Below are 25,791 nucleotides of genomic sequence, written 5' to 3' on the forward strand. Positions count from 1 at the left end.
GATTTGTCACCGGGATTTGGATTTGGCATGGTCAAACAGCGGTGAAAGGCTTTGGATTTGGATTTTTTTTAGAGTAATATTGACCTACAGTAAATAACATTAATCCAGCCCTTTCCAGACAATTTTGACCACTTTACAGCTCACAATGTTGTTTTCATTCAATTTAGGCCAAGGTCTGCAGCAAACTGGCTGGTTATTAACACAAGGAACTTCTGACAGTATCAGTATGGTGTATTGGGGTGCAGTACACACAAACAATGAATAAAGAAGAGAAAAATTGATTTGGATTTTTGTACTTTCGCTAATTTAATTTGTTTTCTATGCGCAGCTTGTATAATGCTGCGTGAAGGCTGAACAATCACACACGCACCGTAAATAAGAATAAAGAAGAGAAAAATGTATTTGGATTTCTTTACTTTATTTTTAATGCGCAGTTTGTATAATGCTTTTGGACGCAGAACAATCACACACAAAACTTGTGGTGTATACTATTGGGGTGCAGTATACAGAAAAAAAAATAAAGAATAGCAAATTTTATGTTTATATTGTATTTTTTTTGTATGGACGGGCCTTGAACTGTGTGGACCGTGGAGGCAGAACAATCACACATGGAACTTGTTCTGCTTCTGAAAGTAGTATATGTATGGTGTATTGTATTGCAGTGCAGCACACCACAGTGACCACACACCACAATGGAAAAAAAATTAATGAAAAGCTGACTGACAGCCTGCCTGTGTACCCCACTACACTGACTGACAGCCTGCCTAACACATATTATATAACCAAGCACACAAACTTCTCTGAAGTCTGCACAGCACAAACCCCTCTGCACTGCACAAACCCCTCTGCTGAGTCTGCACTGCACTGCCACAAACCCCTCTGCACAGCAAAAACCACTCTGCACTGCACAACACACCTGTACACACTGCACAAAGCCCTCTAGTCTGCACTGCACAACACCCCTCTGCACTGCACAAAACCCCTCTGAGTCTGCACAGCACAAACCCCTTTACAATCTACACTTCACAACACCCCTCTCTCTGCACTGCACAACACCCCTCTGTCTGCACTGCACAGCACCCTCTGCACATTTATGATTGATGACAAGTGATTGATAACAAGTGCAAGTTCAACACCCCAGTGCACAATGCCCAGACCCACCACAAGCAGAGCTGTGCGCAGCTGGAAGTGTGACTGGGAAATGGCGCAAAATTCTCGGGATGCCAAGCTTTTATAGACTCGGCGTCTCGCGAGAATCCAACGCCAGATTCCAAGTGTTCGGCCGCGCTTGGGTTTACGAACAAAGCCGGAAACTCGCGATCGTGGCTCGTGGGATGTCGGGCCGGCTATGTTCGGATTGCACGATATTCGAACCAAATTTCACAAACAAGAAAAAAGGGGGGGGGTGACTAGCACTAACACTCATTCAAATTATCACAATTAAGTTGACCAACATATTCTTAATAGCTGGACCATTTGGTCCTATCCGTGCCTTTCGTTGGTGGTGCTCCCATGAGTCATAGGTAGTTACACTAGTACGCAAGAAGAAAAAGGATGACTCTTTTTTTGGGGCACAACTTACAATGATCTATTATGATCTTTCAATTCTACATGAAAAAAACCCTTACTCTTATCACGACAAAGTCACTACTGCATGAAAGGAGTATTACAAGAATTACATTTTTTTATACGATTTTTGAATGCATATCGGTGAGGGGGTGGGAACACCAATAAAGTAAAATAAAATAAAATAGTACAGAAAAATCCGTGCAAAAGTTAAAGTTAATTAAGTAAGAAATAGGTAGTGCCAACAGTGGTGCGCAATTAAAACAGTGTGCAGCTAGTGTGAATACATCAAGGGGTATAACATCCAAAATACACCCACAAGAGATACAACAAATACAAAAGGAGATGTTTCACACACAGCGCTCAATGTAAAACCATAAGAATAAGATTGAATATCACCATATAATTCCCACTGATTTTCTTGGTGGAAAGCTCAATCAGGGTAGACTTGATACCTAAAATAACATCCACCTGGCCTCACAATTTATTGTGGGCAGGTAGAAAGATAGAGAGCAAATATAGTGCAGATTATCCTTTTAATAAAAATACTTTTATTTTTAGTCCGCACTTACTCAGTGAAGACTTTTTAAACAGCGTAGGATATCAAAACCCAGGCAAGGCAGCTCACAGTCAGATGAAGGCTAACAGCCAGATGGTGTGATTCGATCAGGTAATTATAAATACCTATAAAGATATCCACCAAATCTCACAATCCATGTGAGTCGGTGGAATAAAATACAATATAGTGCAAATTATCTTTTGATTAAAAAAGACATTTAATATAAGTCCACACTTACACAATGTAGACTAATAAAAGGCATAAGGAGTGTAACCAAGGCAAAGCAGCTACAGATCAGATGGTAAGAGACGAAACACACGCAGGTCCATATACCCGTCCGGAGCTTGGGGGATGGCACCACAGTTCGTTCGTCGGATCGTGAGTAGAAGCTTCTTCCTGGCGGGGTCCTTGTCCAGACACTCAACGCGTTTCGGGATACCTTCTTCAGGAGTGTATGGTTCCCTGAGTCCATGGATGTATATTTATAGTCCATATCCTTTATTGCAAACCCGGTACAGGTGCGATTCCGCAAACCAAGTACCGGATGTCCGGGTTCAAGTCCCGGAAACACGTCATATTCTGCGTGTCAAGAGGCAGTAATACAATAAAAAAGATGGCGGTGCGTGTCACCGTTCCGTAACTTGGAACGCAACACAAATAGCAGGCTATTGAAAGCGTACATCCTAAATTGGATGTTAGCGTGCTGATCCATTCCTGCTTATTAAAGCAAGGAGCAAAAGTGGGTGTTACGTATCACCAGTTTTAAACTATGGAGCGCACATACAGTTTCAAAAGAACGTAATTTATATGATCTAAGATATAAAAGACAGCCATCTTTTTTATATATAAAATAGTTACATAATATAATACAGTTTAATATGTATCATAATAATATGGCTGGTAGAAAAACATAAAAAACATAAAAAAACAGCCATTTTCCTATATACTTACAGCAAAAGAAATTTTTAAAATTCATTTGGATAACAATATACTTGAAATAAAATCTTCTTGAAATGATCTATAAAAGAAAAAAAGATCAGTAGACAGATATTGCACATATTGTATTAAAATACCTAAACCCATAGTGCCAGAAAAGGAAAAAATTGTATAAAGGGAACAAGAAAGAGAATAATGAACGAGCTGAATTTAAATGAGGAAAGGTTTCAGTTCGAATTCACCGTTGAGGCCCTGTGGAACCAGGGTCCTCAAACGGTGAATCCACCTCATTTCTGTTTGGGACAGTTTCGTGTCTACTTCACAGGATCGCCAATTGGCTGTAACTTGTTCAATCCCCCAGAAATTAATTAATTTACATGGGTTACAATTCTGGTGGGTCTTAAAATGGGCAGATACAGTGTGATTTAATAAACCTTTTTTAATATTATATGTGTGTTCTGCGAGGCGGATTTTCAGCTGTCGTGATGTTTTGCCAACATACATTAATCCGCACTCGCATTGCAGCACATATATCACATTTTTTGTATGGCAAGTGATAAATTGTTTTATTTGATGTGTTTTGTCATTGTTCACAAATTCAGTAAATTTTCTAGTGTTAGTTTTTACAGTTTTACACATCGTGCAGTCTCCACAACGATGAAAGCCAATAGTTTGTATGCTTTTCCTAGTTGTTAATTCGGAGGAACTTTTCACTAGATGGTTCCGAAGGGAGGGTGCTCTTCTATAAATGAACTTAGGTTCACTTGGTAATAAATTTCCGATTACTGGGTCTTTAATTAGCAGTTTCCAGTTTGACCGAAAAATTCTTTCTATCTCTTTGTGTTTCGAGTTATACTGACTAATAAAAGCCCATTTTAGATCACCATTGTCGGATTTTTCTGATGTTTTGGTTTTTAGAAGGTCATTTCGCTCCACTTCATTTACTCTTAGTCTTGATTTGTGTAGGACATCTTGTGGATATCCTTTAGCACTCAAGCGACCTGTTAGCTCATCGAGTTGTGTTTCACAAACCTGATTGTCTGTGCAGTTTCGCTTAATTCGCGAAAATTGGCCGAATGGAATTGCACTCAGCCAATTACGATGATGCTCACTCGAGGTTTCAATAAAGCTGTTTGAGTCTGTTGTTTTGCGATATGTTTTTGTTTTTAAGTTGTTGTTCTCAATATATATTTCCAGGTCAAGGAATGAAATTGATGTTCTACTTGAACAGAAACTCAATTTAATAGAGAGCAAATTAATATTTAAATCCGTGGAAAAGGAGATTAACTCTGCCTCACTACCACGCCAAATAAAGAAAATATCGTCGATAAAACGATGCAAGGACACCAGGTTCGCCGCCAGCAGCCCCTCGGGCCAGATCTTGTGCTCCTCCCAATACGCCATAAAAAGATTGGCGTAGCTGGGGGCGAACCTGGTGCCCATGGCAGTACCGACAACCTGCAAATAATAATCACCTTCATGATAGAAAAAATTATTTGTTAAAATAAATGAAATACTGGATATAATGAATTCTTTCAAAGGTTCACTTAGATCACTTTTGTTTAAAAAGTATGTGACTGCTGTAAGTCCATTTTCCTTAGTGATAATCGTGTACAGTGTACTTACGTCAGCTGTACACAATATATCTGTATCTTGCCATTTCACCTCATTCAGTTTTCGCAAAATGTCTCCAGTATCTTTCAGATATGCTCTGGTTTGGTGAACCAGAGGTTGTAGAAAGTAATCTACCATTGCTGATAGATTACTTGTAATACTGTTGCAACCCGAAATAATCGGGCGTCCCGGGGGATTTAAGGGATCCTTATGGATTTTGGGTAAAACGTAAATACAAGGGGTAGATGGATTTGGGATATTGATGAAACTATGTTCCTTTTCATTAATAACTTTGTTTTTTAAAGCCTCATTGGTTAAATCAATTAGGGCTTTTTTGATTTTTATTGATGGGTCAGTTTTTAGTTTTTTATAAGTATTACCCAAACTCAATTGTTTATTTATTTCTCCCAAATAGGCCTCTCTTGTCATAATTACGACCCCCCCCCTTTATCCGACGGTTTTATAACCAGCGTGGGGTCTTCTTTTAGTGTCTTAAGGGCTAAAAACTCTTTTTTGTTTAAGTTCAACCTTTTATTAGTAGTTTTACTTTTTTCAAGAATTTTTTCTATTTCTTCACAAACTACTTTATTAAAGACATCCAAATAGGGTCCTCTACAATGGGTGGGATTAAAGGTGGACGGGGGTTTGAATTTTGTTCTTTCATTATCCTTATAGATTTCCTCACTATTTTCCATAGACCCCATTTCAGGAGTTTTTGCAAAAAAAACGTTTTAGTGCTAGTTTTCGGATGTACTTTTGTACATCCAGAAAAATATTGAAAGAATTGGGTTGAAAAGATGGGGCAAATTTTAGGCCCTTCATAAGAATATTCAGTTCTTCAGTCGTAAGTTCCCTATCGGTTAGATTAAAAACTTTACTTTTATTTATTGCAAAAATAAATAAAAGTAAAGTTTTTAATCTAACCGATTGCACAGTATACTTGCTCCCTTAGTGCAGATAAAGTCTGCAGTCCATATCTATAGCAGATCGTTGGCTAGTGAATAAATGGAAACAAAGTTTTTTTCTAATAGATACACAGTTGGTATAACACAATTATCACAGATGGTTAGACACAGTTGTCCTTGCTACTCTGTTTTTAGCTACATACCATAAATGGCTCTACCTCTGTGTCACAGTGCTGCCGCCCTAGGCCAGTATGAAATTATTTGCCTCAAAGTACAAAGACAAATGCTCTGCTAAGTGTGCCACAGAAATGGATTAAAGTGGACTCATCAGTCAAATACTGATGATAGAGCTCTGCAGCTCAATATAAGTGCAACAATTGCAAAAGAACAAACACACAGCCATATCACATATGTGGAGTATCAACAAAGGATAGAACAGATCACTTAGCGTGCACGATTTCTAGGTCCCATTCTCCAGCGTCAATCTAGCCCATCTGTTCCTGTCACCCGTCTCTGGACGCGCGTTTCGCCTGAGCTTGTTCACCTATCTCTGCTGTGAGTACAACAGCGTGTTTTGTACTCTTTACTTTTCGCGGGTGTCTTGTCCCCTCCTATTGTTGGGCAGATGCTTAAGGCATATTGACTATATGATAGGCTTGCCCCACTGTCAATCGGTTCCTATGTCCATTCAGTCCGTTCCCCTATCCATTCAGTCCCTCCCCCCCACGCTCCGTCTCTAAGCTCCGTACTACTCAGGCACGTATTGCCTGGGGCTTCCCTCTATCACGTGGTACTCCATACGATATGCATTCAAAAATCGTATAAAAAAATGTAATTCTTGTAATACTCCTTTCATGCAGTAGTGACTTTGTCGTGATAAGAGTAAGGGTTTTTTTTCATGTAGAATTGAAAGATCATAATAGATCATTGTAAGTTGTGCCCCAAAAAAAGAGTCATCCTTTTTCTTCTTGCGTACACGATATTCGAACCACTCATCTCTAATCTAAACATTGAGTCTACTACCTACTAGAACTGTCAAAATACAGATTAATTGCACTATCCATAGTATGTTGTCAGCACCTTATGTATTGGAGTGAAGATACCATGTATCCAAATATATGCACCACAATAGAATATATTTTGTGAATGCTTAATCTTATCTGATATTTGACTAAACTGTATATTGTCCACTAGGAGCTTTGTTCAAGGTGGAATATAAAGCAGTTGTTACATTTGTGATTGCTGAATCTCACTTGGTATTGACTTAAGATATATATTGCCCATTGGAACCTTGTCCAAGGCAGGATATAGATCAATTGAATGTTTTGTTTTTTTAAAAACCTCTTTACCAACCCCCCTCTTTTTAGCATGATTGAAATAAAAGTTATATTTTAAATTTATCCACTAACATATAAGTTTAAAAGTGTGCCTCCACCAAGAAGTTTCTTTATGTTTGACTGCAGTCTGCGATCAAGCTCACCTCTTGTATGAATTCAGTGCAAAACCACCATTCCACCTGTCAGGAATGGCCTGTCAAATCAAGTGCCCTTCAACAAATCTGTTGTATCCCTTAAATATGACAGTATCTGTTGAATACATGGGTTTAGAATATTATACATATAAACTGAACGGTGGTTGAACCAAACGTGTGATTTTTAGGTACAGCAAATATTGGAACCACTGGGTGTTGTGTCATCAGGGCTAATTGTAACTGTTTGTTAATAAATCCTTCGTTAGTAGCCGACAACAAAATATAATCCAATTCTTGTTTAAATACTGGAGTAGGATTTTGTTTCAGCTTGGTATATACCTTAGTGTCAGATAATTGCCTTATACATTCTGAATCATAAGAGGAGAGGTCTTGAACTACAACTGCACCCCCTTTGTCAGCTCCCCTTATGACAATGTCCGTCATCCTTTTTAAACATGTCAAAGCTTGTTGTTTCTCCAATGTCAAATTATGTCTATGTCTTGGCACATTCTGTGTAACGTCCTCAGTGTTGTCCAAAACACTAATAGTCTTAATCGAAGGATTGACTCCCATTGGGTCAAATTTAGAACTAGGTAATAGTCATTTTAATTGCTGCAGGATTTAACAATAGGACTGTATGGGGTACACACTGATCAGATAATGGCTCTGAGGATCCGAACCTTTCTCTGACCTGCCATGTGGTCAGCATAGTCTGTACCAGGATATGGTGAAGCCATACACAGGTAATATAGGACAAGAAGTGTTCACTAAACTAAGTTACCCCACATAGCATTTTGTATTGCAACTTGAGTTCATGATTTCGTATTGTTTTCCCATCTGCAATGCTGCTCATCCATGCATTGACTTGGCTTGTTTAAGACTACATTATACACTCTGCTCCCAGAGCTTGGTGCCCGATTCAGACCTGTTTAGAGGGCTGCAAGTTCACAGCCCATCTGAACATCGGTACACTGCACATGCGCACGGTAAGCTGTGCACATGTGTGGGGTCCTCTTGTATATAAACCGTGCAAATGGTAGCTTCACTTACTGATTGCTAGGTGACTGACAGGTGGGGTGCGTTTCGCGGTGGACCTTGGCGTTTCATAGGCGTGCCTACAAAAACAGTGGGTGTGCCCATTGAAACGCTAGATGGGCCCCATCAAGTGCAGCCTGTTCAGCGCCTGCCCTGAAATCGCATCCATACAAGCAGTGCTGGCCAAAATAGGAGAAATCCTTTGATTCTAAGTAACCGTTGTGTGTCTGAGAGGCTGTGCACCTACACATGGTGTGTGTCTGAGAGGCTGTGCACCTACACATGGTGTGTGTCTGAGAGGCTGTGCACCTACACATGGTGTGTGTCTGAGAGGCTGTGCACCTACACATGGTGTGTGTCTGAGAGGCTGTGCACCTACACATGGTGTGTGTCTGAGAGGCTGTGCACCTACACATGGTGTGTGTCTGAGAGGCTGTGCACCTACACATGGTGTGTGTCTGAGAGGCTGTGCACCTACATGTGCTTTGTATCTGAGAGGCTGTGTACCTACATGTGCTTTGTATCTGAGAGGCTGTGTGCACCTACATGTGCTTTGTGTCTGAGAGGCTGTGTGCACCTACATGTGCTTTGTGTCTGAGAGGCTGTGTGCACCTACATGTGCTTTGTGTCTGAGAGGCTGTGTGCACCTACATGTGCTTTGTGTCTGAGAGGCTGTGTGCACCTACATGTGCTTTGTAGAATAGGCGCTGGTTTCTTGTTTGCATCAATAGTGGCTCATGAAAAGAATAGAGAAATATGGACATGCATTAGCGGCATAGGTGTATGGTTCAAAATCCTATTAGCAATGTCCAAGATGGCAAAAAATGGTATTGTAGCTCAAAGGGATATCGTACCCTCACTCACATGGAGTAACGGGTGTACAAGCACATCAAGGTATCTTTTGGGCTTCAAAAAACCATAATAGGTAGTGGAGTACGTAGAATAAGTGCGTACCGTACTCACATGTACGATCACTTCTGCAATCGCATAGAGGTATCTTTTTAGGATTCCACAGGTGCTCCTTGATATTTATTAGCGAATATCCTCACAAAGTCCCCCAGCCTTGGCAGGGATGACCAGTAACTGAACCACAGCAATGCAGACACCGGACCCCTGGAGACAAAGATGGAATAATCTAAGTGAGGTAGGAATCCAGCCTGACCCTCTCCTTGAAGGAGAGGGTCAGGCTGGATTCCTACCTCACTTAGATTATTCTAAGGCTGGGGGACTTTGTGAGGATATTCGCTAATAAATATCAAGGAGCACCTGTGGAATCCTAAAAAGATACCTCTATGCGATTGCAGAAGTGATCGTACATGTGAGTACGGTACGCACTTATTCTACGTACTCCACTACCTATTATGGTTTTTTGAAGCCCAAAAGATACCTTGATGTGCTTGTACACCCGTTACTCCATGTGAGTGAGGGTACGATATCCCTTTGAGCTACAATACCATTTTTTGCCATCTTGGACATTGCTAATAGGATTTTGAACCATACACCTATGCCGCTAATGCATGTCCATATTTCTCTATTCTTTTCATAAGCCACTATTGATGCAAACAAGAAACCAGCGCCTATTCTACATTGGTTTTTTCTTTCTGCAACTCCGTCTTCAAGAGGTTTTTGGGTGAACCCCTTCTTCCAGTGTGCGGCTGCAGGATTCTGGCTTTGCGCCTTGGGACGATTTCACTTTTTTGTATCAATTACATGTGCTTTGTGTCTGAGAGGCTGTGTGCACCTACATGTGCTTTGTGTCAGTAGGCAACCTGTGGCACTCCAGCTGTTGTGAAATGACTCACCCTAGCATGCCCTGACGTGTTTTGTTGGTGTATGCTAAATTGTGGAAGGTCAGGCTTAAGTGTGTAGTTTCACATTATTTGGAGTTCTACAAGCAGGGCAGCAGAGGGGGGGGGGGGAGCAGGTACTAATTACCGGGGGCCTGGCATACCTCTCAGTCTCGGCTGCCCTGGCTACAAGTTGCCAACTCCTGATCTTTGAAATGATAAGTAGAAGCTGATTGGTTGCTATGGGCACCTGCTTTACTTGTCTACTCTTTAGGAGCATTGGTACAGTTCCCCTAACAGCCACATGATAGAGAATGGAGGGGGCATGCCAGCTACAAATAGGGATGCAGCAAAGCATTCTCACTCACTACGGGGGATATTCTCTAAGAATCTCCGCCCCCCTTTGCCGCCCATCGCATTTATAATTATTGCATATGTTGTAACATATGCGATAATTAAGGCAAAGGACAGCTCTTGCGTTAAGAGCTGTCCTTTGCGGTGAGAGTCGCCGGGTCCCAGCAGGTCCCGGCGGCTCCCCACTCCCTCACACACCCGGCGCTGCTGCTGCTGCGCCGGGCTCTCCTCCTCCCTGCACCCGGAAGAGGATCAGTGCAGGGAGGAGGTCACAGGTCCGGGCAGCACAGCTCTGTGCTGCCCGGACACAGGTGAGGGGGGAGGGGGCGATGCGGGGTGGCGGGGGGTCGGCGCGGGGCGGCGGAGGGTTGCGGTAGAAGCCCATTGGCTTCTATGGGGCATCGCCAGATTTTTCTGACGATGCCCCCCGCCGCGCTAACCCGGCGGGGGATGCTTACAGCATCCCAAAATGCGGTAAAAACCCCGAAAACGGGGGGTTTACCGCATTTTTCGCTTAGAGAATCTCCCCCTACATCATTAATGACACTCAAATAAAAATGGAGAAAACAATATCTTCTTACAAGCAGCCAAAGTGTTATATACTGTGTTGGAATGAAACACACGATTTTAAGGGGGATTATAACTTTAATGCTTACTTTGAGCACTTGTACTGAATAGAAAGGTGTATTAATGTTGGGGGAAGTACAAGTAGAGAAGTAGTTGCCAATATCCCTGGTATGTCATAGGTCAATAGCTGTCACTTTCAAATCTAATTATTTCTTAGAAGCAGCGAACTTTCATGATCAATAAGTAATTATATTATTGCATAGAAAATGAATGTAAGTCAATAAAGAGATGCTTCATGGATGTTTGCATAACAAATGTAAAATTCCCTAAACATACAGTATCTACCATCAGAATGAAGGGCAAAAAATGGTGATTACCATTACAATTCTAGTATTGATACATGGAAGTTATTCACAATACATCCTTCTTAGCTCTTAAAAACTGCGTTGATATAAAGAGTAAAATCAAAATAATTAAGGGTGTAAGTTTTCAGGAGAATTCATCCCAGCGCTGGACACATCTAAAGGTTCATACACACTGTGATTTTGGCTATGTACGATTTTGCCTATGTCTTATTTTGACTATTGTTGATGGTTGCTATGTACGATTTTGACTATTGTCGATTTTTGGCTATGTATGATTTTGACTAGTGTCGATTTTGGCTATGTACAATTTTTGGCTACAGATCAGCCTCTGATCCTTGGCCGGGGATCGCCAGCGCAGAGGAGCTCCATCTGACTGTGAAATGTGGGCATGTGAGACGCATGCGCGTTCCAGTTTCAGGACGGCACGGCTGCGGGTCCCTGCCCATCTCCACTTCAGGGAGACAGGCAGGGATAGGGAGGACAGCGGGGCGGCGAGGGGCACCAGAGGAGGCAGCAGAGAAAGTTCCGTAGCCACGGGGCGCACGCGAGCGTCTCGTGGACGCACGCCCCTGTATGTATGATTTTGGCCAGGGCCGGTGCTAGGGTGTTTGGCGCCCTCCTGCAAACTTTAAATTTGCGCCCCTCATACTTTACAAAGGGACGCGCACACCGAAGAAATATGTGTGGTCTCACAAGGAAGGGGCATGGCCAGATAATAGTACTCCCAATTCAAATTATTATGACACAGAGTAGCACAATCTTATTCTCATTACACAGCACCAGAGCTGTAACTGTGCCAGAAATGGAATTGTGACCCCACCACCACCGCTAGAGAGAAAACAGGGAGGGTGCGCGCCAAAAAATGTAGGGGCATGGCCACATAGCAGTACCAATAACACCGTTATTACACATTATGGAGGTTATTCTGATCGGTGCGGCCAAACATGCGTACGTTCCCTATTGACGTACGCTATCCGTACGCGGCCGTTGGGGTTAAGTCCACCCACAACTCAGCCGCATACGTACGGCCAGAAACAACGTCTAAGGGGAGTGGCGTACAATTGAGCGTACGCCAACGTACACGGACGGGCCAGCCCTTACACTCCGACAACTGGCGTACAACTGAGCGTACGCCGCCGTTTACGGACGTCTCGCGTCCGTCTTCCCACCGACTTCTTGCGGAGATCTGAGCGTACGGCAGCTTGCACGGACGGGTCCCTATTGTTTTCAATGGAAAACTCAGCTTATGTCACCGCTCGTGAGAGTGAGCGTACGTCCGTGTACGCTGGCATACCCTTCACATATATGGACCTGCAAATCTTGCCTTTCAACTAGAATTCTGACAATTAATTAATTATTCTATTTGTTATTCAATTATTGTTTTCTATTAACTCAATTGTCTACCTTAATAAAGACCCTAATAAAACAACATTTTAACCCTCATTACATGTATATTTGTTATGTTCTAATGTGGCATTTTAATCACTATCTATGTGTCCCCATATTGCTGTTACTTTGAAATCAAGTTATGTTGGTGTTTCTGTATATGTACTAAATTATGTCCATAATTAGTTTGTCCAAAATGTGTAACATGTATACCTACCCTGATGTTATGTGTGATGTTTTAATCTAACAACATTAAACATTCATGCATGGACTTCCGGTTCCGGCGGCTATATGGAAGGCAGCTGAGGGAGACAGCTCCGCTCCAACCCCCGCCCTACTCAGCTATTACAAGGCTTCTAAGCCTCCATACCGCGGCTACAAGCACCGCAACTTAACCAGCGACTACTCCGCTACAAATAACAGCGTCGCACGGCGATGCCCGGCTCTCGCTCCCGCTCCCAGCGTGACAAAAGCAAGCAGGACCGCGCTTCCAAGATGGCGGCGCAAGATTCAGACAGCGCGTCCCTGCCAGCGTCTCCCACCCGCAGCCACAACGCATCGGAGGAAGACAGACCAAGAGGCAGACAGGTAAACCCTGCACACAATCCCCCTGCTCCCCAAGCTATATCCCCAGCAGAGACTCCTGACCCTCTCACACCAGTGCTATATGGAGGCTTGGTGGCAGCGGTGAGGGCGGCCATTAGCCCGCTGCTGGCCACTCAGACTGAGCACATAAATAAACAGATAGCACAGTTGCAACACCAGATGACTGAAACTGAACAGAGAGTAGGAGAAACATTTGGGGAAGTGTGCGAATTAAAACAGGTGACCGCTGATCACACAAAATATATCCAACAGCTACAGAACAAAGTCCAAGACCTGGAGAACAGGTCAAGGAGGAACAACCTCCGCGTTATTGGGTTACCTGAAACTGTAAAAGGTCAAGACCTCTACGACTTCATAAGAATTACACTACCCAAACTCCTTAACATACAGGACAGGTGTAATGATCTAGTGATTGAGCGCGCCCACAGGCTGGGTCCCCAGAGAACACAGGAGGGAGCGAGGCCACGTGCAGTCATATTCAAAACGTTAAACTACCTGCATAAGGAACTGTTCTGGTCTGCATCTCGTAAGAAAAGAGACCTGGCATGGGATGACCATAAGATCCTTATATTTCAGGATTATTCCGCAGAATTAACAAAAGCAAGGAAAGACTTTTCCCCCGTGTGCTCTGCCCTGATAAGAGACGGCCAGAAATTTGCCTTGCTCTACCCCGCTAGACTCAGAATATTCGAGGGATCAAGCTACAAAGATTTCCTAAGAGTACAAGATGCAGAGAATTACTTGAAAGAATCCCAGATGGCAACCCGGGACCCCAGAAATATGTCAGATTGTGATTAAAATGCTGCCAAATGGACAAAAGTCATTTTCTATACCACCACCAGAGGGCCCCATATACCAGAGAAATAACCCTTATTAGAGTCAGTATAAACAGAAAGGAGAACTTTCTACGGCCACCTTTTCCAGGGAACTTTTACAAGACAGTGGATACCAATCTGCTAAATTCATGTGGACTTTACCCCTTCCCATGCCAAAACATGACCTCCCCCCCTAGGTGGTATGACCTTCAAGCTTTTCTTACAGTTGATATATTCAATCCCTCCTCTACCCCTCCCTGTTAGTATTATCGTTACATGTGAAAAATTCACAGTGTTAATGCTCCCTGCATCAATACTGCCCTCTTGTGGTGGACAGATATCTTTTTTGCCTTTGAGCGAGGATGACATATGTGTTTAGATTAGAGGAAAAGGTACCAATATAGCATTGCGGGCAATGCTGACCGCGAAATGCCTAAGCACAATGTTGATAAAATTAGGGCGGTGGGACTTAGGAGCTCACTCTCCCGTGTATAGATTTAGTTACCATGAATTTAGGATTCATGGAGTTATTTCGGAAGTTTGCTATAGCAATAATAATTTGGTTTCCCCCCTTTCCCCTTCCTCTTTTCCCCTCGGACCCCCCACTCCCCACCCCTAATGTAACTGATTTTGAATGTATAATAGAAACAAAGTCACTAACTTCTCACCGATATTGTCCTTTGTATAGTTTCTACTTGCAGAGATCTGAGTGCAGCTGGCGTCTTTCTCACACGAATAAGAGAAGATGATGTCCTTAAAAGTGGGTAGCTGGAACGTTGGGGGCATCAACTCCCCCAAAAAACGTAAGAATATTCTGATTTATTTAAAAAAGCTGAAACTAGATGTGGCTCTTTTACAAGAGACACATCTTACAGCCACAGAGACTGCAAAACTGAGCACCATGGGATGGAAGGTGGTAGCGGCAGCCCCATATAACTCAAAGGCTAGGGGCCTGGCTGTTCTGGCAAGGTCACAGCTGACTATAACGGTGTCCAACGTGGTGGCAGATCCAGAGGGCAGATATCTGTTATGTTATATTGCTGTGGAAACACAGACATTTGTATGTATGACAGTATACGCGCCTAACGCATACTCCAAGCCATTTCTGTTAAAAATAATTACCTTACTTACACCACATATGCATCTCCCAATAATCTTAGGAGGTGACCTCAACCTGATCACCTCACCGACATTAGATAGACAAATCCCAAATAAAAAGAGACAAAAACTGCCTAAATTTGGAATAAGGGAAATGGCCGTAAGCATGCAATTAGTTGATCTGTGGAGGACATTAAATCCCACAGACAGAGACTTCACCTGTCTTTCCGCCTCAACAGGTCAACTATCAAGAATCGACTATATATTGCTGTCCCAGACCCTCCTCCCTAAAGTAGAAGAAATCAAAATAGAGCCCATTACACTATCAGATCATGCTGTGGTCTGGTTTCAATTTAAACTATCACAGGAGAGTTCATCATACATAACATGGCGATGCCCCGCCTCACTGGCCACATCACTAAAACTTAAAGAAAAGATAAGAGCAGCATGGGAATCCTATCACGCAAATAATTGCGCCACTCTGGAATCAGACCCGGTTCTATACTGGCAAGCTGCAAAAGCCACAGTAAGGGGAGAAATCATCTCATTTACATCATCACACAAACGCAAAATAACCAAAAAATATATAGACTCCCAATCAGCTCTTACAGACTCGTTTAACGAATTTAAATCCCATCCCTCCCCTGAGTCGAGGGTTAAATATAATACTGCCCGATCCACCCATGAGACCTTATTGGCCCAAATGGAAGAGTGGTACTCATTCAGGAGGGACTCACGCTTTCATAAGTTCGGGAATAAGTCCAGTAAATTGCTCTCTAACCTACTGCAGGGACAGAGACCCCCCTCTATCATCCATCCACTTAAAAGACAAAAGGCCTCAATAACTGCAAATAATAAAGAGATAGCGTCAGAACTACATAGATTTTACGAGACTCTATATGCCCAACCCACATCCAATGTAGCACAGAGAGAGGACTTTTGGAATAACCTTCCCCTCCCCCAGATACAATCAGATATGAGAGACAAACTTATAGCCGAGATAACACATGAGGAAGTGAATGATGCAATATCATCCCTGAAGCCGGGTAAGGCCCCAGGGCCCGATGGATACACGTCTGAATTCTATAAATTATTACAACCTACAATCACGCCATGCTTAGTGGCAGTCTTTAACAAAATCTTAAACTCCACCTCAGTCCCCGACGGTTTTAATATGGCTAACATTAGAGTGCTTCCCAAGCCAGGTAGAGATTTGTCAGACCCTGCATCGTATAGACCTATATCATTACTTAATATAGATTATAAGATGATGACCAAAATCTTAGCGGAACGTCTCAAAAAAATAGTACCCAGTATAGTCCATGAGGACCAAACGGGCTTTGTGATGGGGAGACAGTCGGTGATGAACATAAGAAGGGTCCTGTCGGTGGTATGCGATTCCCAGTGCGCCATGTCAAACGTATCAACAGCCATATTATCTTTAGACGCAGAAAAGGCCTTTGACATGGTGCACTGGGATCACCTATTTCACACATTGCGGAGTTTCAGGTTCCCAGACCTCTTCATAAAGTGGCTGGAGATATTGTACAAGGGGTCCTCGTCCAGGATTCTGTGCAATGGATCCATCTCAGATCCGTTCTTTATCCTCAGAGGAACCAGACAGGGCTGCCCCATGTCACCTCTCCTATTTGCACTGGCACTTGAACCCCTGGCGGTGTCGCTTCGCGAATCTCCGCTATACCAGGGTATAAACATAAGGGGAGTGGACATGAGGGTCGCCCTGTTCGCAGATGACATGTTGCTATTTCTATCGCACCCAGCCCACTCATTGCCGGCGGCAATGAAAATCATAAAAAACTTCGGGACTTTTTCTGGCTACAAGGTTAACGTCAGTAAGTCTGAACTCCTTCTTCTCAGAGGCCCAAAACCTATCTTTGAAACAGACCCAGACCTTAGCACAATCAAGCTGCAGCCCTCACACATTAAATATTTAGGGGTTCAAATACCTAACACCCCGCAACAGCTTTATAAATTAAATTTTACACCAGCTATCATTAAAGCAAAACAGGCCATGGAAAAATGGCATGATTTGCCACTATCAATGCTAGGTAGGATTGAGGTAATAAAAACTGTTATAATACCCAGATTACTTTACCTCCTGCAATTATTACCATTAAGCATTACAAAACAGGATGTTAAACAGCTAAGGAAGCTATATACTAAATTTATATGGAAATCAGGCAAACCACGTATCGCCTTGGCCAAAATACAACTCCCAAAAAGTATGGGGGGACTGGGACTAACAGATTTAACTCGATATTCTACGGCACTATTGTCAAGATACGCCATGGATTGGTTGCTGGAATCCAATAGATTTACGATATATCCATTAGATTGCGCTACCTTATACCCATACTCACCTGGAGCCCTGTTGCACACCCCCAAAGCTCTTATCCCAAAGACTATACTTCAAAACCTAATGTTTAAAGACACATACACAGCTTGGGGGGCTTTATGCAAACAAGCACAGATCTCACCTCAAGGAACCAAATGGATACCCATATGGGGAAACCCCAAATTTACCCCGGGTATGGAAAATTCAAACTTTAAGCACCTATATTCAAGAGGCCTGAAACTCGCCTCCCAAACCTTTGACCCGGGGGGCCAGATGTTTTCGGTGAATCAGTTGAAAGCACAGTATAACCTAAATGATCTCTGTATATTCCCGTTGATACAACTGCTACACTTCACCTCATCCATTAAGGAAGACCTGATACCAACCCCTCAGATGCAGAAATTATACACACTAGTAGATAGCTTTGAAAAAACAAATTTTAAAATCAAAAAAATATACAATGAATTAATAACACATGTATCCAGTAAATTGACAGAACAAACAAAAACGAAATGGCTTGGAGACTTGCCTTTATTGACACCAGATGATACGCTATTCAAATATTATGATACAACATTGAAGATAGTGAGGTCATCTGTACTGCAGGAGACCCACATCAGAATATTACAAAGGGCATATCTCTCTCCGACACAAAGGAAACATTTTATTTCAGACGAAACAGGATCTTGTAAAAAATGCGTCATGTCCTCAGCCTCCTTTTTCCATAATGTGTGGTCATGTGGACACATAAAAAGATTCTGGAACAAGGTGACTAACTACATCGCCACCACGTTGGGCATTACGGTTACGCTGCATCCGTTCCCTTTACTCTTTGCCAATTTTGATGTGTGGAACTTGCCCATGCAGACTGCACACCTTATCCCTTTCCTGACCATGGTGGTCACTGCAGCGAAAAAACTTATTATGAAACATTGGATTGTCAAAACATCACCTACCTTGAACGCTCTCATACATTATCTACAACGCCTAATGAGATATGAAATATATGACGCCCAGCTGCAGTCGATCTCATCCACAAAACTCAGTGAAAGATGGGGCCCACTTATGGAAGCCGCAAATAACGCCTGAGCTAATGTCCCTGAAACATGGGAAAACCCTAGAGTTGGGCTGATGCTTAGAGGAAATGTAAGGACACAACATCGGTTGCATAAGCTAAAGTCAAATTACTAAGAGAATCAACTATTAAGGTGAAACGTGACTTAGAAAGCAAACAAAAAATAATGGTTACACCCACTCCCCCCCCTTCCCCTCAGCCTTCCCCCCCCCCCCTCCCACCCCCCCCCCCCCCCACCCCCCCCCCCCCTTTTTCTTCTTCTTCTTTCTATTCTTCTTTTTCTTTCTCATTCTTTCGTTATCTCGTATATGTTTATTCTTTAAAAATGTGAAAATAGAATGTTAGTTTATTGATTAGTAGTGTACTTTCTAAATGCACAGCAAATAGTGGCGAGGAAAATCATCTTAAAGCCTTAATGCAACAAATGACCTATACAGGGGCAGAAGCCCACTATTTGACATTGGCTCTCCGGTCCAACTATCAAGGACAGAGGGTGGCAACACCCCAATCTCATCCCACTAATCGTGACATCCCTTCCCTGGGAGTTATGATGATGTGAGAGCAAACAAGCTGATATGTCTTCCCGCAAAATGAAGGAGAGAAGTTGGACAACGAATTGATTGATTCTATCGTCCTCTTACGCTTTTGCTGACATACAAAATACAAAATATTGTTTATTGTTTATTGTCTCGGCATATACCACATAACGGTATATCCAAGTGTACACTGTTAAATGTGTGATTTTCAAATGTTAAATGTTATTGGAAAGAATATGTTGTTAAAACCCAATAAATATATATTACAAAAAAAAAAAAAAAACATTCATGCATTTTCACTATGTGTTATTTTACTCAAAAACACACACATTCACACATCAATCATTACCCCTCACCTCAAATTACAAATATAACTTACATTACACATCTGTATGTACCTACCCTTACAAGCTCTCTAACATATTTATTATTAAAAACACAGGCAATTTATAACAGAATAGAAACTTTTATTTTTAACAAACATAATAAGGGGGGGGGGGGGAATAAATTAAATGCGGGCCTCCAGTAGGCCAAAAAGAATCTGTAAATATAGGAGGGTCAGGAAGATCTCCCGAATAATGGCTGCCACCTCCTCCTGGTGCTGTTCAGTGTCTGTAGTGAAGGGATAAAAAAAAAAATTTATATATAACATACACAAATGTTTGTTGTATTTGTACATAATAAAAAGTTGTGAGTTATGTGTGAAGGCCACATACATTTTTAAACTACATTGAAGATGGGTCTGCTGTAAACACAGTACTAAAAAATAATATGTTAACACACACATACTGTACATAGTAAATAACATTAATTAAATTACTCCTTCTTGGATGAATGTATGCTGTATCCCAATTGGTAGTTTGGTTTTGGGGGACTCTCCTCTAACCTCACAATTAGGCTGTGCTATTTAAGGGTTATGACATTGTTGCGGCTTAAGCACTCCTTACTATTTTAAATTTAGGACATTGCTGTACAAATTATAGGCCTACAGCTATGTTTGTAAAGCATGCATCCGCATGGCCTCACACACTATTAACAAAACAATCTCTACATTTATGTTGCACATCATGCTGGGAACTGGAGTTACCCAACACCTGGAGCCACATAACTACAACACCACTAATGTCGGATATCTCATTGGATGTACTGTTATGTCAATTATTCAAGGGGTGAGGCATGGCCACACTCAAAAAAACCACCAAGGGGACCCTTGTTCCTGGAGAAGGACAGGCCACACCTCATGGTCGCCCTGCAGTGATATGTTGCAACTAATGTTGATGTTGGATACACATATGTGGTTGTTGTGATTGTTTATGTGTAGAAATGTGTAGGTAAACATTAGACACATTATTTACTTACGGCTACTTGAGCCATCCTGGTCGCCGCTGGTTGGGTGTGCGGTGGTTGGGGGGGTCAGGAGCAAGGGGGATGGGATTGGACTTTGGATGCTGGTAGTGGGTGTGAGTGGGGATTGGAGAGGTTTGGGGGTGGGTGGTGGAGAGGTGTAGGGGGGTTGGAAATGGGGTGGGGAGGGGGTGGGGGTAGGGGTGTGGGTGGGGGTAGGGGAGGGGGTTGGGGTGGGGGTTGGGGAGGGGGTGGGGGTTGGGGAGGGGGTGGGGGTTGTGGAGTCGGTGGGGGTTGGGGAGGGGGTGGGGGTGGGGGTTGGGGAGGGTGTGGGGGTTGGGGAGGGGGTGGGGGTGGGGGTTGGGGAGGGGGTGGGGGAAGGGGAGGGGGTGGGGGAAGGGGATGGCGAAATTGGGTGGGCCCCAGCTTGACCCATTGTCTCCTCCTCTTCTTCCTCCTCTTCTTCCTCCTCCTCTTCTTCCTCCTCCTCCTCTTCCTCCTCCTCTTCCTCCTCCTCTTCCTCCTCCTCTTCCTCCTCCTCTTCCGGCTGCTCCCGGCCTGCCTGCTCCCGGGCTTCTATGCGGCCTCTTGCCCGTGCTGAAATGTTCATGTTGATGGCATAGAAATCGAAGATTGGGTTTCATAAAAAAGGGGGAAAGAAAAATTCACATTAGTCATGCTCATAACCTTCCAAATTATCATTGCTGTTATATTTCAGACATTTATCATGCAAACTAATTGATATGCTACACCCAAAAACTGAGCAACTACTTAAACCCCCCCCCCTATACACCCCCTATACACCCCTATACACCCCCTATACACCCCCTATACACCCCCATACTCAGGAACATATTTATAAAAAGTACAGAAAACATTGCAAAAAAAACGCAGTCATACTAGCAAATAAAAACTTACATCGGGCAATATGGCGGCGAAGTGTACATAGCAACACTGGCTGCCGCCGGCGCAGGTCAGACCAGCGCCGCTCAAGTTGGGCCAGGCTTCTGTCAACGCCGGTCCGGGCGAAGATTAGCCGGCGGGCAGCATTATATGCCCGCCGCTTGACACTATTTGACACATAAGGGCCCCTGGGCCCCAGGCGCCGGTCCATGACCTCAACCAAGGCCAATAGCTCCTGGGTAGAAAACGCCCTAGCCCTGGTTGAAGTCATAGTGGCAATGGCGCAGTTATTAATTGCAGGTACATATATCACTTTTGGTGCTTGCTGATTGGTGTAAAAAATTGTTTGTTTAGTATTAACTTTATTAATCCTTCTTACATGAACAAACTGGATGCGAATAGAAACTTACGCGGACCGTTCCGATATACACACACCATAACCAACAGCATGCATTCAATGTATAGAGAGGAACTGTATATACAGTGTGCGGAAAATAATACACGCAACCGTCTACTAATAAATACGCTGCTTAAAGGGGGCACAATACACCGATTTCCATGGAGAGACGTACTGTATATACAGTGTGCGGAAAATAATACACGCAACCGTCTACTTATAAATACGCTGCTTAAAGGGGCACAATGCAACATGTTGGTGTATGACAATTTCATACTCATTACATATGTAAGGAAAGCATTATAACGTGATGTTTTGAAATGTGACTCACAAAGCATACACGAACTCCAACAGATACCAGCTGACAACACTCATCATTGGAATGACAGGTGCACACATTTCACGATGTAGCACACAATGCTCCACAACCTGTGTATGTGCATATACAGGTGATTGATCAGGTGCGTTGAGACCTGCGTAATTTAAGCGGGAATTATCGGCGGGAAATATCGGCGTAAATGAGCAAATACATTGCGGGGAAAAATATACGCCCCCTTGTTCATGGCGGGAGATTAACATATAAATATTCAGTCAGATGCAGGCCACAATTGCTGCAAACATGTCTAGTTCAGACGATTCCGCAGCTGAGGACGCTCTCCAGAGAGCAAGAGCAGAATCCTTGCTTGAAAGGTTGAGGCAGAGGGAGCAGGAGAGGACAAGGAGGACCCAAGACCAAGCGGGCCCCTCAGTAACAGGCCCTGTTCAACCTCCACCAGCTCCACAAGGGCCAAGCAACCAGCCAGAACAAGAGGTTGCATCTCTCCAAACAGGTGTGACCCAGCAGGTGCATGGTGAGAGAACTGGGGCCACCAGAAAACAAGCTGCAACATCGAGGGTGAGGACTGAGCAGGATACCACCACCAGAAAGAGAAACCCTGCATTTGTAAAGGCCGAATTGCGAATTCTAGTGCCCAGGGCACGCGAATGGATAGAATTGGCACCCAGGAAGCCGGGTGCCAGTGCAAGGAGAAACCTTTGGGACAAGATCACAGAGGAAGTGAACCAGGTGTCACCAGTGGTCAGAGATTGGCTAGCGGTGAAGAAAAGGTTAGTGTGTTTGTCAGGGCTATTTTTCAGCAGGCTCCAGCAGGAACTGAGGCCCTTATTCTAGTTCACTCGGACAAAATATTTCTTAGATGGACAAAACCATGTGCACTGCAGGTGAGGCAGGTGTTACTTGTGCAGAGATAATCAGATTTGGGTGGGGTTTTACACCTGCCTCACCTGCAGTGCACATGGTTTTGTCCATCTAAGAAATATTTGGTCAGAAAGAGTGAACTAGAATAAGGGCCTCAGTTCCTGCTGGAGCCTGCTGAAAAATAGCCCTGGTGTTTGTCCCCCTGATAATGTCATATGTGTGTACATATGTTACATGTATGTTTTGAGAATAATAGAAAGGTGTGTTTGTAGATAGTGCTACACTTCAATGTCACATGTGAACACAACCATGTCTAATAACCCACATTGATATATGAAACATGCACCATTGGTGTTGTTAATGGCGATTTAATATGACCAGAGAGACAATAAGTGAAAAGCGCAGGTTACGTAATAAGTCCGCAACCAACGTACCCTTTATACCTAACTACGTGCGAACAAAGCGTAGCGCAGCGTAGCGTACCTTTTATTGTATTATGTACACCAAGAACCAATACCTTAATCAGAGATTCCTTCGCAGTACTTTGTCTCTACTCTGCGAATATACCTTATCGGACAGTGTCCGTAATATACCTTATCGCTATTATGCGAATAAACAGACACGACCACTGTATAGAAATAAGGAGATAAGAACTCCGTAAAAAGGTTGTATTTAAGTCCCTAATGGACAAAAGGGGGTTACAGAAATAAGAATAAACAGGTATAACAAGCGATACAATATACTAACAATGAATACTAAACAGACTCTGCTAGGGGGAAAGAGAACAGATACAAGACACAATCAGCCAATCAATACAATAAGAATAAATACCGTTAATGCAACCGTTACCGTTCTCATCAAATATGCGAAGCGCAGTCCGGTCAGAGCTCACTATCGTTCAGGGATGAACTATAGTCCGGTAGATAGTCAGGGAAAGGTAGATGTGCCGAAGAGAGCTTTTGCTGCTCAGGGTCGCCTATCTTATAGGGTCAGAAAGGGGAGGTCAAAGGCCGTTCTCATTGGTCAGAGGTCGTATGTCAGGTCAGCTGTGATTGGGGGGGAAAGATGATACTCCTGGTTTGGCTGTGGTCCAGGGGAGTGAACTTTAAGAGTCCTTTGTTTGGTGGTTTCGGCGTCAGCAGTGATAAGAACTGGTTTCATCTGGATTCCTTTGTTACATTCTTTCAACAGAAACTGTCCCTGGAATATGGATTATGTCCATAACTATCGAGCCGTGTATATTGCGAAATATTCGCAATGACCGGAATACTTCGCACAATGAACAGAACGGAACGATACTAAACATGATACAGACAGATGTGTGCAGGGCTAACTAAGCTATGTGTGGCGTTCTAAACCTTTAACTATATTTCATTTAGTGTAAGTGTGTTATTATGAATTTATGTGTGATAGTATGGCTACTCTTCTGGTCCACTTTGTCACACATACTCGGGTATGGAAACTTTATTTGCGCAACTTTGCGAACCAAAATGGCGGCCATACTATCCTAAAATGGCATGTGTGTAACTCGACTTCCATAGTCCACCCTTTAACAGTAAATATAAAACTGTTACAATACAAAACATTTCACACGATAATACAGAAATTCATAATCCTAACAAAGAAATTGGGATCCATGAATTAAACATATAAGGGGAGTAAACCATCTGCTCTTGGCCGATCCGGGATCACGGATAAACGATGGGCCGCATTTATCGAACAATCTACTCAGGGTCACGAAGGATAATGTACAATTTTGGGACAAAAATAAAAACAGGGGTGGTTACAACATATACACGTTCACAAATATGGTTTCTTTAAAGGGAGGTGGTTTCAATTCTAGGGTCATATACCAAACCCTGGTCTTCCTCTGTATCTCTCGTTCTTACACTCATGATTTCGGTACGTTTTGCTTTTCCCCGGGTCACCACCTTTAAACATTTGAACAATAGCACAAAGACTATGATGGCACCACCGATACAGAGAAGGAGTTTTCCTATGCTAGCTATGATCCCTTGCGCCCATTCTCCTAAACCAGAGAACCAGTGCATTGGATTCAACCAGGAGGTCCATTCACTAACTTTGTTACCTATTTCTGCTAGGCTGATATTATGTTCCCTTCTAAATTCCCATTTAAGCTGAAGAATCTCATCCATCCGATGATCGATGATTTCTTCTGGGTCTTCAGTATTGTTGGTGATATATGTACAACATTTCACCCCAAACTGTGTAGAGAGGGTGACACAATATCCTCCTGTCATAGCTGTCAGATAGTTCAGCACCATCCGATGTTGGACTAGCTCTCTTTTATATGCTTGCAACTCCTTCCCAGTGTATCTAAAGGTGTCATCATAAATCTCAGTGATGTTATCTACCAAGCTGGCTAATGCTTGTATATATTTAAAATTTATGACTCCTCTGGCGGTATGGGTGATATCTAAAGCAATGAGGAGTTGGATACCGAACGACTCGTGTATCATTTCAGAAGCTAGGGGTTCTTTCTTGATTGTTAAATCCCTTTTATGGATTTGGTCATAATGGGTATGAGTGTAAGGAGGAGGTATACCTCTGTGTATGCTCACCATCTCATCATGTGTGAGGGTCATTACTTCAGGTAACACTCTGCCTAGATAACAAATACCAACGTAGTTCATGGAGAGCCATTTGTACGCCCTCCTACCACAAATATAATAAACATCGTCAGGGAGAAAATAAGGGACAGAGTATTTCATGATCTTGTCACACATTATCCATAAGAACATTCCCGTCCCCTGCTCCCTGACTTGTTCCTCACAAGTTTCTGGCTGTAGGGTTACATTACAGTAGCCGGCTGATACTCTGCCGGCCATCATTTTACTTTTCTTCACCGTGTAAACATATTTATAATGTCTCCCACTGGTTCGGATCTTTAACAACAA

The sequence above is a fragment of the Crinia signifera genome, chromosome 5, assembly GCF_055691185.1.
Source record: "Crinia signifera chromosome 5, ASM5569118v1, whole genome shotgun sequence".
Classification (NCBI taxonomy): Eukaryota; Metazoa; Chordata; class Amphibia; order Anura; family Myobatrachidae; genus Crinia; species Crinia signifera.